Raw genomic sequence first — 14,311 nt, forward strand, 5'->3', positions numbered from 1 at the left:
TTTCCATATAGTGAAAGTAAAAATAACATACAGTATACTACATAATATACAATGCATACTGTGATGTCACACAAACAAAAACAAAACTCATAAATTCCCCTACATCCAATGCTGGGAATACTACATGCACTTCTTCATTGGTCATTGTCCTCCTCACCCTGACCCTCTGGGCCAATTTCCTCCCCAGCTTCTGGGTCATCAACTCGCTGATTTCTGCATACTCCTTCTCCTACTACTTTCTGAGTCACATTCTAGCCTCCACTGAGTGTCAATCATATATATAATACATAACTAATAAGTGCTTAAAGAGGTCCATGATATACTGGCTTCTTGACTAATTTTGAAAAATGAGCTTACTGTTTTGCATATGATGGCTCAAACAATGGCATGTCGCTTGCATGTTTTGAAGTGAAAGACAATTAGACTGAGAATTGACAATCAGTTTGGCTCAACAGGACCATTTCAATTGGGAATTGTGCTTAATGTGGGTTAAATGTGCCAAAATCAGGTTCTATGTACTAAATCATTTGCAAACATGTTCTGAGACATTGAAAGGTGTACTGAATATGGGTTAAATGTGCTAAAGGCAGGCTATATGTACTAAATCATTTGCAAACATGTTCTGGGACATTGAACCATGTACTAAATCATTTGCAATTTGATGAAATGAATGAAAAATGCAATTCCATTTTGACCAATTGCAAGCTGGTTTGGAGAAATTTTGTCACCATTTTGAAAATGTCATCTCCGTTTCAGGAAATGAGCCAAAACAATGGACAAAAACTGTAATACACGACGAAAACTGACACTGAATATGAAAATTGAACAAACCGAATAGAAACACATTTTCTGGATAGTTTATTATTATTATTATTATTATTATTATTAATGTATCATAGAGAACATTTGAATGGCAACCAGTAAAGTTTGGTGTAAATAAAAGTTACATGAAGACAAAATGTAAATGAAGCTCAACATAGTTTTAAATATATTAAAGTAAATACACTTTGGAAAATCACATTGTACCTTCTTGAACTTTTATAATGCTCTATTGTGAATACCATCTATCTATCTATCTATCTATCTATCTATCTATCTATCTATCTATCTATCTATCTATCTATCTATCTATCAGATGAGCAGGTAGTGCAGCCCGTGGTGAGCGTGTACCCAGCAGCATCCAGAGTCCACCTGGAGGGGAGCAGCTCCCTGCTGTGTCTGACCTCAGCCATGTTTCCTCCTCTGGTCCGCTTCTCCTGGAAAAGACAGAAGGAGGACGGCCAGCTGGAGGATGTGGACCCTGCTGAGGGAGAGCAGCTGGAGATCAGAGAGCCGGGACGCAGCGCCTCCATCTTGCTGATCCATCAGCAACAGGACAGCACATATAAATACAGCTGCTACGTCCAGCACGAGGGGGGACCAGTGGAGGCCCAGACACAACAAGGTGATGAAGGCTGGATGACTGTGTTCAGCACTGATTCAGCTTCATGTGGAGACGCTGTCAAACACCACTCATGTTTCTCACTGCACATACAAACATTTCCCTCCTTCTCTGTTTCAGAGCTTCCAGCTCCAGCAGCCTCCTGTCCTCCAGAGAGAGAGCCAGCAGACCTGCCAGCTCTGCAGCAAGCTCACTGTAAGATCAGCTGCTGCCTCTCTGCATGGACAGCTGCAATGTTCTGCTGCACTCAGAGCTGCACATCAGTCTGTTCACTTTCATTTGGACTTGATAATGACCTGTCTGTCTGTCTGTCTGTCTGTCTGTCTGTCTGTCTGTCAGCCTCCTTCCAGGTGAATCTGCTCTGTCTGCTGTCCACAGTGCTGATAGTGAAGAGTCTGGTGTTCTGCTGTGGACTCTCTCTGCTGATGATCCACACAAACAAGGGACCGTCCACCAACTGCACACATGCTGACTGACTGTTTGCTGCTGGACTTTTCTCATCGCCACGTCTCATCAATACATAATTAAAATGTTCAGTGACCAGAAATGTCAGCTTTGACATGTTGTCCTTCATCATAAAATACTTCTCTTAATTCACATGTTGGATCTTCATCCTAAAGTGTAAATTCATATATTCACATATATTTTCAGTGTTGGAGTTAAAATTCTACAGGACAGTGCTCTTTTCATAATTGAATCTTATGTTACTTTATGAATTATTCTGCATAGTGCAACAGGTTTGTCAGTCAACACAATAAAATTACAGTGTTTATGTTTGAGTAACAAATTTTAATGACTTTTATAGCAACTGGTAACAAATGTGATTTTTTCACATGGGGTTATTTTCTTATAATGTGGAGTTCAGTAGTAAAAGGTTTTTATTCATTTTTACATTATGTGTAGCTTCTTAATTGAAACATTAATAGACCAGATTCAGTTGAATTATTTGCTGACTTGTCCATATTTCAGCATTTAATATCATACGTCTTTCTTCTTGTTGTTTTATTTTTACTATAGAATCAAAATGCTGAAGACTGTTCGAAATAATTCAGTACAACGTTTTCAATAAAATGAAGATGAAACTGTTGTCTGTATGTGTGGTATGATGATTCCCAAAATACATTTCATGTAGTTTGAAGTTACTGAGAATTAGAAATACAAATATTAGTTAACAACTAAACAAGAACATGAGCGCAACAGTTTGAGATAAAGATGAACACAGAGGTTTTCTGTGTGAACTAGCAGGTGTGGATGAAGCAGCAGGTTCAGATCTGTGTTCCCCATCATTCACTTTGTGTATTAATCACCTTTTAGAAGTGTGTCAGTGTGGATGTAAACCTCTACGCTGATGACACTGTTGTTTCCACACATGAACAAACAGCAGAGTGGACACAGTCACATCCATCTTTAATCAGTAAAACCTGTAAATCCTCCAAAATGTGAGGAGGACATGAGCTTCAGGTGGTGATTGGGCTCAGTTCAACTCTGTAGGTGGAGGTCTGAGTGGAAACAAGGCTGACAGAAACCAAGAAAGAACACAAACCACAGAGAAGGAGGGGAGCTGATGAGTGTTTCCAGCAGCAGATATGAATCTGTTCTCAGTGTTTTCAGACTGTTGACAGCCAATCAAACTTCTTTTCCTGTGTGGGTTTGTGCTCTGTGGCACCGTTAGCTGTGGCTTTTCACTTTAATAAGTTACCACTATCAACTCTGCTGAAAGAATCATTGCAGGAAGCATCTGTGTTCTTCATCCGTGAGAGAAACAGATCAAATCCTCAACTCAGAGCTGACAAATTCACCCTGAAGGTAGAAATATGAGAATAGATGATAAATGTGTTGCAGATAATCTGTTGGTGAAAATTAAAAACCAATAAATGATGAAAAATACACAGATACAAAAAGCAGTTAAAAAACAGAACATTTTAATATTGACACCAAATAAAGTCACAAACATGTATGTATCAATAAAGAACCAACAAACACAAACAATAATTATAATATAATCATAATTAGAATGAATTAATTGTTAGGTATTGATATGAATTTTAAAAATTCCAATAAAACATCTTGAATATTCAATTGATGTGTGTTTAACATCTTTCATCATCTTTTGCAGAAAGGTTGTGTCAAACCAGTAATTGTAAAAACTACGTAGATTTATTTACCTGAGAGAGTTGGAGAGAGTGGTATTTTAGCAATTTAGAGTAAAACCAACACATTCATCATTTTTCCATTATTCAAACTTCAGCTCAAACTGCTGTAAGATCAGGCTTCAGTTTGTTTTTATGTCTCATCCATAATCAGACACTATTTGATCTTTGTGTCCAATATTACAGATTCTGAATGAATGCCATGATGAGATGAAACCAGTGACAATTTCAGGATTTTTTTTTCATAATTCCTGAGGTTTTTTCATTCAAATTGCCTTGAAACTGCTGAAAGTGTTTCAACAGTCAATAAAAAAAGAATCTCTGAAAGAATTTGATTGAAATTTCTTAGATGTCTTTCAAAACATCCATATTTTATTTTATGCAAAACTCAAGCAAACCATAAAATGCCAAGCGGACATTTTTTTTAAAATATGAGGATTTGAGATGACATGACCCAAACATAACAATAATAATGGATTAGATTTATATAGCGCTTTTCTGGACACTCAAAGCGCTTCACAATGGATCCATCATTCATTCATTCACACATTCTCACTCTGGTGGTGGTAAACTACATTTGTAGCCACAGCTGCCCTGGGGCAGACTGAGGGAAGCGTGGCTGCCAATCCGCGCCTACAGCCCCTCTGACCACCACCAACATTCATACACCAGTGTGAGAGCAGCACTGGAGGCAAGGCGGGTAAAGTGTCTTGCCCAAGGACACAACAGCACATGACTAGGACAGAGTGGGAATCGAACCACCGACCCTTTGATTGTTGGACGACCCACTCTAGAACCGGAGACACAGCCTCCAAACATAACTTTACTTATGAGATGACCATCCAACATGTGAATTAAGAGATGTATTTAATAATCAGACACAACACATGACAGCTGACATTTCTGATGCCTGATCAAAGAGATCAATGAGATGTATTGGTGAGATGTGATGTTCTAATGTAATATACAGTCTGTGGTCTGCATGTGATGCTGCTGCTGCATCAGGATTATCAGTGTTACACTGCTGCCCTCTTGTGGCTGCAAACACACACTGCATCCAACCTTCTACTGCTGCCACTGATGCAGCTACTTCTGTCCATGAGCTGTGACTCATTCCATCATTTATCTGTTGGTGCTCAAACTGCATGTTTCATTCAACCACCTGTGAAAAACTCAGTGATACACAACACTTTGTTTAGAGCACTTCAGATGTTAGGATTCTTCTCCATCAGAATCAGGAGGCATTGTTTAGTCATAATTCATCTATTACAGTTTTTCTCAGTCACTTTGGTTCATTTCTCAGATCAGAACTGAAATTCTCAAAACTACTTGTTCAATCTTCACATCATTGTGTCACTTGTTCAAATCAAAAAATCAGTTTCTCATTTCTTTGAACAAGTTATAAATGTTTTGGTTCATCCATGCAATGATTCTGTACAATTCTCTGCTGTTTCCTACATTATCAGCTGCTTCTGTCATGTTGATCTAAATGTATTATAACGGGTCTCTGTTGAATAGTCTCACCCCCACAACATTTAGGCATCAGTTCATCACATCAGTCTTTACGTGCAAAATGGTTGAACAAGTTGTCAGAATATGTCAAAGATATTTCTATACATTTCCAGTAGACTTTTTATTCTAAATCTGTCCTGAATTGGTAAATTACTTCCAGGTGAATCTTGACTTTCTCTAACAAAGGGAAATGTGTGAAGGTTTAGAGTTTTCTGAAATAGCTCAAAGACACAAGAGAAGATATTTGTGATGAGGAAGAGAATTTGTGGTCCAACAGACAGGAACATCAGGAGGTGTAAGAAGACTGAACTGTAATTCTTACAGCACTGCATGGACAGTTTTCCCTAAGGACACTGTCCTATGTTCACATTCTACCTTTGTTTTGTTGTTTTATTCTTTGTGCTATGCAGCGCTGTTTTCCTTTCCGTATCACAATAACGATGTCTGTCAACAAATTGCAGACAGTAAAAGCATAAATGTGAATCTTGTCCAGTCTCTTACAATCAATCTCTCACATACACTAAGATGTAATTTACAATTTACAATAACTGTCATCAATAATTTATCCATAGTTTACATCAGAACATCCCTCCAGAGTACAGTGTTATAATGACAACATGACTCAGCAATCTGACTGTTTTATCCACACAGTGACACAAGGACTGATCATTCTGATGACACTGACATGTTCATTGACACAGATATTTACTTTTAAGAGATGAACTACGGATTTTGAGCAACAGACTGGCTTTTGCAGGTCATCTATGGTGTTTTCCTTTCTGTATGAATTGTTCTGAGAAATGCACTTACTGGTTTGCAAATGTCGAGGATGATTGGAGAAATGTACCAAAGCAACTGAGAAAAACTGTCATCAAATTCCCTGTTACTCCAACAAATCAAAAGCTAAATGATATATAGCATTTAGTTTCAGGCTGTTCAGATTTTTGGATTCTTTTCCATCAGTATCAGGATGCATATAGTGTAACTGTGCAATATACACCACTACCTCTTTCACTGTTATTTATATTCTCTCCTTATTTATACTGTATAAATGTAAATAGACTGTTTTTGCACCAAGATATTCTGGTACTGAAAAGGATAAGCTCTGCAATCTCGTTATACATTGTATTGTATCATGACAATAAAGAATATTCTATTCTGTTCTATTCCATCTGATGGTTCCTTCTGCAGCGGAACAACAAGCCCAAACATCCAGCCAGAGCAGGGAGAGACCAAAATAATAATTCAAGATGCAAGACTCTTTCCCTCCATACTGCTGGAGACTGTGGTCCGTCCTGGATTAAACTGGTGCAGAGGTCCTCCTGTTCCTCTTCATTTTGTGGGGCTCTGGTTGAGCAAGACAAAGAGATGCAAAAAAGATTCTGGTGTTCCCAGACCTAATGAGATATGTCACCCCTTCAGTTATTTCTTGAGTCCTATTAATATCTCAGAGCTGTGGAAAATTATGACACAACAATAGGAGAAGACAACAACATAAAACAAAAAGTGCTGTGATGGTAAATGAGGTTCACTGAAAAGATGTTGAGGAATGAATGGATTGCACTTGAAAGCAGCCACTAATTTGGTGGAAGGCTAATTAGGAATTCTGGAGAAATCCCATTTGCCAAGAAAGAGAATTATGAAAGTTTCACCAGATGTTTCAGTGGCTGAGTGTTATTTACATGCATGTTTCAGTGATGCAGCAATGATTCTGATGACTGATGGATCCGTTGATGGTGGGATCAAGGACTCAAGGTGGTGCTTTCAGGTACGGTCTTTCAAAAGACACTTTTGCATTTAATTCCAGATATTAATGTAGGAGGGGGTCTGCTGCACTGCTGCCCTCTGCAACTGAAAACTCACTGCTTACCTTTTAGCTGCACATGTGACTGCAGAACTAAGAAACAACACTGAAGTGGTTGTCCTAAACTTTTAACAGTTGTACTGTTAGATATGTTATTTTAAAAATGATCTATCATGTTTAGTTACTGAGTTGGGTAAGAAATTAAGAGCTCATTAAATTATATTTTGAATCAAAAATATTGATAAACAAATGAAACAATTAAATTATTGACAAAAATACATTTCAATTCATGTTTCATGTTAAGATGTCAAACATTTCATAGTTCCACTTCATCAAATGTGAAAATTTGCTTCATTTCCTTCATATAATTTAAATTTTGAAAAGAATTTATGTGATAATTTTGCGGTTCGGACAGCTGGTTGGACAAAATAAGAAGATTTTTTGGTTCAATTTGTTTCCAAATTCTTCCTCCACCACTGTTAGCGGCTCACTCAAGCTAAGGCTGATGGGAATATCATCAGATAATTCATGCTGAAAAGTCAGAGGATCAGTGGTGTCATCCAGATTCTGAGAACCATGAATTCATGGTAAAAAAAATCAAATGAAAATCTATCTGATAATTGTTGATCTGTTGCCATTTGAAAGGGCTCCAGTAACTGTAATATCAGGTGCAAGAAATGCCTCTTCTTTGATAATTTTTCATCTATTTGTCTTGGTGTTGTGCCTGTTTCAACCATGTTTATAGTGTTTTTTTTCATCTTTTGTTTATTTTCTTGCAGTTATTTTCTGCCTTGTCATGTCTGTTTCAGTCCGTCTTTGGTCTGGAGATAGTTTGGAGTCTTATTTTGGTCGTGCTGCATCTACTTGTGTTTTTTTTTAACCTACTGGAAGGCAAAATTTGTGTCATTTTGATCACTTTGCATCACTCTGTAGCTGTTTCAGTGATCCTCCAACAAGGAGTCCTTCCTATCATTTGAAACAGAGGCTCTGAATCGACCTCCTGACGCTTTGGGCTCCTGATTCTGTGGCAGGTCGCTTGTTTCCAGCATCTTGGAGAACTTGCCACAGTTCTTGTGAGGATTCAGTGTGTCTCAGTGTCTCTTCATGTGATCCAGACTGACTCCATGATGCTGAAATCAGGACTCTTTGAGCTCAGACCATCTGCTGCAGGACTCCTGCTTCTTCTTGTGGCTGCAGATGGTTCTTCATGAGTCTGGTTGGATGTTTGGGCTGCTTGTCCTGCTGCAGAAGGAATCTGGGACCATCAGACGCCTCCTGATGCTGATGGAGAAGAATCCAAACATCTCAAGATCCTGCAATGTTTACACAGTACTGCATTTTTAATTGTCTGTTGGATTAAACATGCAGTTTCATCACCATGAGAGGAATAAATAATGACAGTTGTGTGCAGCTCACAGACAGAAGTAGCTGCATTAGCAGCAGCAGAAGAAGCAGCAGTCGTGTGTGCTCATAGTAGCAGCAGTAGTAGAAGACTGGATGCAGTGTGTATTTGCAGCCACTAGAGGGCAGCAGTGTAACACTGATAATCCTGATGCAGCAGCAGCATCACATGCAGACACTTCTTTACGGACACATGTTGACATGAGACGGCTGGAAAGAAAGACATTAATAACAGATGAGGAAAGTGAAATATTGTGTAAGTGCAGCAGAATATTCAGATGATTGAAATATCTGAAGAACAACAAACATATCGAAAGGATATGATGAATTATCAGAGATGTAAAAATGCTGAATTTCTCATTTTGGGACCATGGAAACAAACAAAAAGATTGTATTATTAGTGTATTTAAATTACTTATATTGTAGCAAAAATATATTTTAACAGTCCAATTAGACACAATCAAACTGCAGTCAAATTTCCCAAAATAAGACCTGAAAACAAACCAGAAAACACAATAAAAATAAAAGTGGGATATTTTGATAGAAAAAATTAAGCTAGCAGGTAGGGAAAACTCATATGCTCCTTCCCTTGAACACCTCCTCATTTAAACAACTTATTATTTTTATTAACAGCATTTTTATGCTGAGAAAATGGCAAGAAAATCAGACACATTTTCATTTTGAATCAAAAGAAATTTACACATCCAACTAAGTGTCTTACTTTATTTTAAATTCTAGTTTACATCCAAACGATTGCGAAACTATCAAATATGTCTGACTGAATGCTGGCAAATGTTACTGTTATTATGTAGCATAAATTAATCAAATGCCAAACACTTAAAATAAATCTCTAGAATTATTTCAAAGTGTTTGTCATGTTCTAAAAGTGAAACTATTTTTGAAATCTGATGAGAGTTGAGGAGCTGTGTGGATTTGTAGTTTTCTGTTTTGCTCCCAACAACAGATAACAGTCTGTGTCACTAAATTGACCACCAACCTGAATGTGTTTGTGGGAACATGAATGTTTTGAGTCTTTGTGCATGATGTGAAGCAGATTTAGTGGATCTGCCGTCAGCTTGAAATCCAGAGCATGAAAGCACACAGCAGCTTGAGCTGAGCTGTCAGTCAGCAGCAGCAGCCTTATCTGTGGGCCGCTAACAGGGGCTGATGGGAGCTTTGAGGAGCTGTTAGAAAGCACGTGGCCTGCTCTGCTCTCACAGCTCGTCCTTGTTTGGCCTCAGCTGCATCACAGCTCCACTTGTGCTCAGCTTCTCCAGAGGAAACACCACTGCACAAGATGCTTCTCCTCCCAGCTGCTGCTTTGTGCTGTCTGTGTTCAGGTGAGTGTTTCCAGCCAATCAGGAGGCCAAAAAGTCCACCTGGAACAAACGCTGTCACACTGACCTTCATCTACCTGTGTGTGTCTCTGCAGCGCTGGTTGCCATGGCAGCACAGCCGATTCAGGACGATATGACTTTGACCAGGAGAGTCGGTCAATCAGCCTCCTTCAGCTGTCGACAAACTCATCAGTGTGATTATCCTTATATATTCTGGTACCAGAAGACAGAAACATTCAGAGTGATTCTTTATATTAATAGAGATAATGGTGACATAGGTACAGGTTACAGTCATCCTCAGATAGGTGATTTCTCAGCTGAGAATAAACAGAACGGCTGTGAGTTGAAGATTAAAGAAGTTAAACTTGAACATTCAGCCACATACTACTGCAGCTGTTGGATAAGAAACTCCCACAGTGATGGATTGTGTCTGCAGCCTGTACAAAAACCTCCAGATCAACAAACAGTGTTTGTGACATGAAGACAGCAGTAAACTACAGCCCAGGATCACAGAGTTCAGAGAACTACAGTCCACTGTTACACCGTCACTTCATTATTTATTCATATTTGTATATTTTCATCTCTAGAAGCATCTTTGAGAACTGAAAGATGTGCTACAGTGTGTAGATCTGAGCAAACATTCAGCAGCAGGTTTTTGTACGACCATTTTTCACTGTGGGAGGAAACGGGCACTGGATCTTTGGCTCTGGAACTAAACTGTATGTAACAGGTAAGAAGAAACATTTCTTTTCTTCTGCTGTTTTATTGTGAAGCTGAAAATGTGTTTCAAGTCACTTTGTGCTGTTTCAGGCTTTCCATGTTAGTTTTTCCATCATTAGTGGAGGATTCATCTGCAGCCACTGTTCCATCAGAAAAGCTCAATAATGTGTGAAAACATGTTGAAATGTGACTGAACAACTAAAGTTATTCTTTATTTCTGCAAATATCAGTGAGCTTACAAACATTCAGTGTTTTTATTTCTTTAGTCTTTGATTCTGTGGCGTCTCTTGGTTTGTGAACAGAAGAAGAAAAGTGATGTTAAACACAATTTAATATTTAGGAATAAATGTCTCTGGATTGTGGAGAATAATTAATAAGTATTCTCAGTTTAGTCCTTGATAATTATTTTTCATATGATGGAATGTGTGTTTTATCTGATCATGTGTCAATACATAAAAAAGACATGAAATATAATCAATATTTTAATGAATATTATTGTTATGAAATATAGAATAGTATACTACAAACATATTTTATATTTTTTTATTTCAATTAGATCTTATACTTGTTATTTTATTTAGTTTTTATTTGTGTGTAAAGATGTAAATTGTGAGAAATGATGAAGTTAAAAAGGTATTACATCAGAAACATACAACATCTCTATGTTTTTAATGGAAACTGGTATTTTAATAAATTGTATAAATATATAAAATACAAAAGATGCTAAACAGAACTTTTCATAAATAATGAATGCAGTAGGTGGTAAATATTTAATATTAGATAGAAATGAAAATCAAACCTAAAATGATTTGATATTCTATCAGTTATGTTTCTGTTCTGTTCTCTAACATGTGAATTGATGCTGACAGAATAATATTTAATCTGATCTAATCTGTGATTCTTTATTCATATTTGACATTTCTGTGTCTTTTTACTGCTTTCAACTTGTCAGAAACTTGTTTTAAAAATTCATATTTAAAAATGTATTTTATATTAATGTTGTAAAGATCAATTTATGATTTCATCTTTACCTGTTTATGACAGTAGTTTAAAGAAAGTTTAACTGATAATTTAATTTTGTCATTCTGCTGAAAAATTAGCATTTGTAAAAAAAAAATCAGTGATGTTTGTTGTTTATATGAAGATTAATCTATAATTAGAAAATACTTTAATACACGACGAAAACAGACACTGAATATGAAAATTCAACAAACCGAATTGAAACACATTTTCTGGATAGTTTTTTATTATTATTTACATATCATAGAGAACATTTGAATGGCAACCAGTAAAGTTTGGTGTAAATAAAAGTTACATGAAGACAAAATGTAAATGAAGCTCAACATAGTTTTAAACATATTAAAGTAAATACACTTTGGAAAATCACATTGTACCTTCTTATACTTTTAAAATGCTCTATTTTATTGTGAAAACCATCTATCTATCTATCTATCTATCTATCTATCTATCTATCTATCTATCTATCTATCTATCTATCTATCTATCTATCTATCTATCTATCTATCTATCTATCTATCTATCTATCTATCAGATGAGCAGGTAGTGAAGCCCGTGGTGAGCGTGTACCCAGCAGCATCCAGAGTCCACCTGGAGGGGAACAGCTCCCTGCTGTGTCTGGCCTCAGCCATGTTTCCTCCTCTGGTCCGCTTCTCCTGGAAAAGACAGAAGGAGGACGGCCAGCTGGAGGATGTGGACCCTGCTGAGGGAGAGCAGCTGGAGATCAGAGAGCCGGGACGCAGCGCCTCCATCTTGCTGATCCATCAGCAACAGGACAGCACATATAAATACAGCTGCTACGTCCAGCACGAGGGGGGACCAGTGGAGGCCCAGACACAACAAGGTGATGAAGGCTGGATGACTGTGTTCAGCACTGATTCAGCTTCATGTGGAGACGCTGTCAAACACCACTCATGTTTCTCACTGCACATACAAACATTTCCCTCCTTCTCTGTTTCAGAGCTTCCAGCTCCAGCAGCCTCCTGTCCTCCAGAGAGAGAGCCAGCAGACCTGCCAGCTCTGCAGCAAGCTCACTGTAAGATCAGCTGCTGCCTCTCTGCATGGACAGCTGCAATGTTCTGCTGCTCTCAGAGCTGCACATCAGTCTGTTCACTTTCATTTGGACTTGATAATGACCTGTCTGTCTGTCTGTCTGTCTGTCTGTCTGTCTGTCTGTCTGTCTGTCTGTCTGTCTGTCTGTCTGTCTGTCTGTCTGTCTGTCTGTCTGTCTGTCTGTCTGTCTGTCTGTCAGCCTCCTTCCAGGTGAATCTGCTCTGTCTGCTGTCCACAGTGCTGATAGTGAAGAGTCTGGTGTTCTGCTGTGGACTCTCTCTGCTGATGATCCTCACAAACAAGGGACCGTCCACCAACTGCACACATGCTGACTGACTGTTTGCTGCTGGACTTTTCTCACCGTCACATCTCATCCATGCATCTTATTGATTTGATCAGTGATCAGAAATGTCTGCTGTTGTAATGTCGAGTTAGATACAGGTGTTATGAAGTTATTCCAAATCTTTTAATGCGTCCACATAATACAAAATATTGCTTTATTATTTGCTGCCTTTATACATTTTAGCATGTATTTTTTTCATAATCACAGTGTTGCAGATTCATCATGTTTTTTGAGTACAATATTTTCAATAAACTACAAAATAACTTTTTTCTCTGGGTGTCAAAGTATGTATGTAGAACGTCTACATAAAATGAGTCTGATTGTGGTTTGAAGTTACTGACACCAATAGATTACAGTCTTGTCCTTGTTTTGCACACAACTAAACAGTGATGAGAGCTCAGCCATTTGAAGCTACATGAATACAGAAGTTTTCAATATGACAATCAGATGTGGATGAACCACCAGGTTCTGCTCTGTGTCCCCTCATCACTGACTTTGTGTATTAATCATCTTTCAGAATTGTGTCAGTGTGGATGTAAAATTCTACGCTGACAACACTGTGGTTTATACACATGAACAGTCAACGGAGTGGAATCATTTTTTTTTTTTTTTAATAACAACAACAACTTGTAAATCCTCCAAAATGTGAGCAGGTAATGAGCTTCAGGTGGTGATTCAGTTCAGCTCAACTCTGTAGGTGGAGGTCTGAGTGGAAACAAGGCTGACAGAAACCAAGAAAGAACACAAACCACAGAGAAGGAGGGGAGCTGATGAGTGTTTACAGCAGCAGATATGAATCTGTTCTCAGTGTTTTCAGACTGTTGACAGCCAATCAAATGTCCTTCCTGTCTGTGTTTCTGCTCTGCAGCACCATTATCTGTGGTTTTTCACATTAATAACACAATGACAGTTACACCCACTCACCTAAAAGAATCATTCCAGGAAGCATCTGTGTTCTTCATCTGTGAGAGAAACAGATCAAATTCTGAACTCAGAGCTGACAAATTTATTTTGATAGAGTAAATAAAACAAGACACAATAGACTTTTTTTGTATAAAATCTTCATTGTAGCAATTTATAATTTAAAAAAACCCTAACCCAAACCATAGATACAATAGGCTTTTAAAAAACAGAGTAACATTTTGTACTGATCCCAACAGAATTCACAAACAGAGAAGAATCAATGGCACAGTAACACACACATAAACAGTGACAATGAATTAGGAATAGTTTTCATTCTAACGGATAGAATTTTTCACTGTGGAATCATTTTACAATAAGATATGTAAAATCCTTAATTGTGGTTTATGTTAAGTTTTCCGTCTTCTCATTAATAACATCACAATTAAAACTGATTTAACTGGAACAACTCTGTGGCATTTTAGCGATTTTGAAAAAAATCGGCAAGTCCATCATTTTGCCAGCATTCCGACTTGAGCTGTGATGGATGTAACTGCTGCTGTGTGATCATTTTTATTGCAGCTGTAGCTTCTATTTGTTGTCAATATAGAGTTATTTTTTTTCAAAATCAGA

General features: G+C 37.7%; 1 protein-coding gene and 1 long non-coding RNA gene across 5 annotated transcripts in view; one reads left to right on the forward strand and one right to left on the reverse strand.

Moving 5' to 3' along the window:
- The window catches only part of LOC110969651 (zinc finger protein OZF-like), a 279,312-nt gene that overhangs the window by 203,569 nt on the left and 61,432 nt on the right, over positions 1-14,311 (reverse strand). The window lies entirely within an intron of this gene.
- Positions 1,378-2,509, forward strand: LOC127535366 (uncharacterized). The gene is made up of 3 exons (XR_007944199.1): positions 1,378-1,444; positions 1,562-1,636; positions 1,781-2,509. It is a non-coding gene; the product is annotated as an uncharacterized LOC127535366 (long non-coding RNA).

Source organism: Acanthochromis polyacanthus, chromosome 9 (assembly GCF_021347895.1).
Source record: "Acanthochromis polyacanthus isolate Apoly-LR-REF ecotype Palm Island chromosome 9, KAUST_Apoly_ChrSc, whole genome shotgun sequence".
NCBI lineage: Eukaryota > Metazoa > Chordata > Actinopteri > Pomacentridae > Acanthochromis > Acanthochromis polyacanthus.